Below are 4,399 nucleotides of genomic sequence, written 5' to 3'. Positions count from 1 at the left end.
GGGCTCCGGCGGGAGAGCCCGGGGCTGCGTCCTGCGTGTCTTCAGGGCACTTCGCACACTGAGAGGGGTAAAGAAATGACCACTGGTACAGATGGGGGGGTCTGCAAAATCAAGGGTCGGTGCGTGCGTAGTTCTTCCTGTTTTAAAAATCCGCCCTGCGTGTACTTAATTGCCATGCATGTATGTGCCCATAGCCTTTTTTTTTCCTATGATACTATTACATGAGACATGACTCACGGGATGACACATCTGTAGAGTGGATAATCTCAACTGTATTAATTTGGTGCAGGGGAATTTCCACAGTATCAGACATAAACTATTCTCATATGATCTGCTTGCTTATTGTACTTTAATTTATGGGAAATTGTTCTAGTGCTACTTAAGACAACTTTTGCTAGTGAAAGTGAAGCTATCCTCCACTAAAATCTTTAAAATTGCAAATAAAACCATGAAAACACAGAGTAATGTTTTAAAGTTTTGCGTACCCATAATTGTGCAGAACACTTATTTGAGCCATTTTTAGGTGGGGGTTTTTAAGAATCTGTTTATCTGGAGGGGTGTATACAACTTGAGTTCCAGTGGTGGGATCCCAGTGGTGGGATCTACTGTTGCATAAAACTTGTAATTTCAAAATCTAAATACACTGCCTCTTCCTTTTTTTCACTTGTAGAAAGCCAACTCTGTCCATATTTTCTTTCCCTCACCTGTTCTTTTTGCATGTCACCTTCTCTTACACCTTGTGAAGACAGAACAGCTCCATAAGAAGATTGGGACAGAGCCAGACACGCATGATATTGCCATTTGGAGATCTGGGTGAACTCTAAGTTAGGAAAGCTACCACTTCATTTGTTCTCTACTTTTCCTACAACGTGATTCCTATACCAGCTCTTCTGTTTTTCTATTTGCTGTGTGTTCCCACAGATACATAATTCTCATGGTCCAAAGGAAAATGTAGTTTGAAAAGGTTTACTACCAGGGGTTTGGGTTAACCTTGATGATATCAATTCAACACTGGGATTAGAAACCTAGAAAGAAAGATTTTTGAAAAGGCTCGAGATTCCTCAAAGCTTCTGGCACGGTAAGTGTTTCTAATTATTATGGGGAGTGTCTCAATTTAATTTAACTCACACCTATACTGACACACTCACATAAACCAAAAAATCCTGAGGTCATCCTTTGTAAACTTCTCTAGATTGCATTCCTCTTAGTTGCTGACGCTTTCGTGTAATGATATTGTTGGGTGTTTTCTTTTTCTCTCTCTGAGTTGATATCAGCAAAACTCAAATTACTGTAACTGATATCTGAAAATTCTCCCTGTGTCAAGTGAAGACTTATGGTGCTGAAATCAATAAGACTGTTTAAAATTCAAAGACCTGCAAATCGTTCTGTTTGTCCTTTGATAGGGCCTGGGCTGATTAAAATGCGACCAAGAAAGCTTAATTGCTGCACTAATTAAGAAGTCTTTAATTTCTTTCCTGGAATATTGTTTGAAGCAGGGTTTCTGTTCTGCTCATGTAGCTGTTCAGGGCAGGTATTCTCTCTCTTTCTTCTTTTTTCTGTTTACCATTTTGGTATATTAAAATGTATGTTAAAACAGTAAGGTGTATTGACAGTGATTGTAATTCATTGCTTAAAAAAAAAGACTGATATGGAGTTCACTATTTTATTAAATTACAATTTTGACGGCAGCTGTAAAGGGTAAAATGCAATTACAAAATGCATTGTAGCTGTTGCATTTTAAGGAATTTGAACACTTGACTGACAGGAGCTAGGATAGTACACCAGCTCTCTCCCCCATCTTCTGTTATTATTGATAATTAAATATTTAAATTCATTCAGTAAAACACCCCAGAAAAGTGTTTGTCTCCTGAACATGAGTGAAGGAATGGACCGGGAGAGGGGATGCAACAGAAGATATGCACCTGGTAAGGATGAATAGTGCATTATCTTGTTAAGTTCATCTACAATTTTTTTTCCGCTGCATTTCTTTGGAGTTTATTTTCCTGAGAAACCTTTCTGTCTTGTGTCTTGTCTTACCCTTGTATAGTGACCTATTTTGTTCATTGCTTCTGAAGAGGAGAAACTAGATGATTTCACAAAGCTTTCTGCGATCAATAGAGTAATGTTTTAGGTTTAATCATGTTGCATTATAATTCTTGCAAGCAATTGCCGAGCAGAGATTCTAAGAAATGAGCAAGTACTGGCAAAGAGAAGGTAAGTTCTGCTTTGCTTTAATCTCAGGTCTCGAGCAGCAATCCCCCTTTGAAGAGCTATCTGCTATTTAGAGGGAAGACTGAGAGAGAGGGAGGGACCTCATACAGAATCCCCCCTGCATCGCTCAGGAAAATAGACTCATAGAAATGTAAGCGTGTGAAAAGGGATCCTTTTTTGCTTCTCTTCCACCAAGACATTTACTAAACATTGACAAACACCATGAATACTATTGAGATTGATGTGAAGTGTTGTATCAGTAGCAAGAAACTGGATACTGCAGCGCTGTTTTTTTAATTGTTGTGTTATAGTCAAAGTAGCACAAAACCTTGTCCAATACAAATACAAACTGGGTTCCTTTCAGTGACAGGACAAGTAGATAACATGCTTAATAGATACAAAGGGAGATTTGCCATTCCAAGCACGACGTCACGCTAATTATGTTTACTCTAATTGAAAGCAAGGTTTTGGGGAACCTGAAATTACTCATAGGATATTTTTAATAGCTGAATAATAATAAAGTGCAGCAAACGTTGATCACAAACCTTTTGGTCTTTCAAAAAACTATTGGAAAATTAAATGAAAAGTGGAGTTTGGTACAAACAATGCCCCAGGGCAAAAAAACAACTAACACTAGATTTTCCAGTCCAGCCATAACACAAATCAATTTGAGCACACTTCTATGGCCAGACTGCCAGATTGTTATGACTGCTAATTCACTCAATCAAACAGTACATTAGTACACTGGGCACAAACAGCTTTAACAATAGCATGCATTTCTGAACAGTCCACCATATATCATAAAAAAAATCCAAAATGCATGGCAAGATTGCTTTCACATTCTGTTTACTACAAATTGCATTTACATATGGTGGCTGCCTAACAAAGGAAAAAAAAGTGGTGGGAGAATGAAAGTGAAGAAACTTCTGGAGCCATTAAAAATAACTTTTAAAGTCCTTAAAAACGAGATTCTGTGAGCACTTGCTCCTGCTTGCACTGGTGTTCAATGTGAACCTCTCAGCCGGAGAGCTGACAGCAGAGGCTGGCCATCCTGTGCACAGAGCTGGATGGGGAATTGCTGCGGGCTTGGCAGCTCGCACACGCCCTGCCTAGCCCCAGCCCCAGCACTTCAGCGCTAGAGCGGCTTTTGCCGGCTTTACTCCCGCGAGTCAGCGAACTGGCTCCGAGGGTATTCACCGCCTGAGTAGAGGGGCAGGATTTAGCCCCAGGGAATATCCCTCAATTCTTCCCCTTCATCCCCACGAGCGATAGGTGTTTTTCCCGGGCATGCTAACTGGTGATGCCACCAAGGACGCGCTGTGCTGAGGGATGCGATGACCGACGGCTCGGGAGCCCGCGCATCCCTTCCCTCCCTCCGCGCCGGCATCCGACACACGGACACACGCACGCCCCACACACACGCCCACGCACAAGCACATATATGGAAATTGCGAAAACCAAACATCAATTAAGCTACTTGCTTATTTACGATTTTTTTCCCCCTACAATCGCTATTCTGACTTCAGAAAAGGCATTTCGAAGTCAGTGACTAAAAGAGCCCTTCTGTCGATCTGAGCCTCTCAGTCACGTTGCTGCTACCAGAGCCACATGGTGAAACGGATCGGGTCATGGTCCCCTCCCGGGCTGGCTTAGGATGGAAGGATGGAAGGATGGAAGGATGGATGGATGGATGGATGGATGGATGGATGGATGGATGGATGGATGGATGGATGGAGCAGTGGCTGGGCACTGCCTGCTGACATTCACCTGACAGCTGACAGCCGAGCAGGAGAGCTGCAGCGCGGGGAAGAAATGATAACCAACTTCCCTGCGTGATTTAAAAGAGGGCTGGCATAGACGGGGGGCCCTCTGTGATGTTTGAGTTAGACTTGGGCTCTCATTAGATGTCCTCAGTCCAACCTGCTAATTCACCTACCAACAGGTAGGAAGAGTCGCTCGGAGCAATAATTATGAAGTACAAAACCCTTGCCATTAAATTATGTTAAGCGGTGATCTAATCTGAGCTGCCCTTTGCCGTGCCTTCCCCCCTTTACAGAATTAGTTCGCTCAGCCGCTCCATCCCTCGCTCCCAGCCCAGGCTAATCGGAGCACCGGGGAGCCGGCCCCGGGTTCAGCGCTCCAGGCTCTCCAGTGGGGTCTCTGCCGGTGCAGGGGGACCGCTCCTGCT

At 43.1% G+C, this 4,399-nt stretch overlaps 1 long non-coding RNA gene across 1 annotated transcript in view; it reads left to right on the top strand.

The window, feature by feature from the left end:
- Window positions 1–1,851: 1,851 nt before the first annotated feature.
- The window catches only part of LOC115947874, a 17,686-nt gene continuing 15,138 nt past the window's right edge, over window positions 1,852–4,399 (top strand). Inside the window, exon 1 of the long non-coding RNA XR_004081733.1 lies at window positions 1,852–1,925. This is a non-coding gene — a long non-coding RNA (uncharacterized LOC115947874). The remainder of the gene's footprint in view (window positions 1,926–4,399) is intronic.

This window comes from Geospiza fortis, unplaced genomic scaffold, assembly GCF_000277835.1.
Source record: "Geospiza fortis unplaced genomic scaffold, GeoFor_1.0 scaffold45, whole genome shotgun sequence".
Classification (NCBI taxonomy): Eukaryota; Metazoa; Chordata; class Aves; order Passeriformes; family Thraupidae; genus Geospiza; species Geospiza fortis.
Note: the sequence above shows the minus strand (reverse complement) of the source record. Positions and strands in the feature narration are given on the sequence as shown.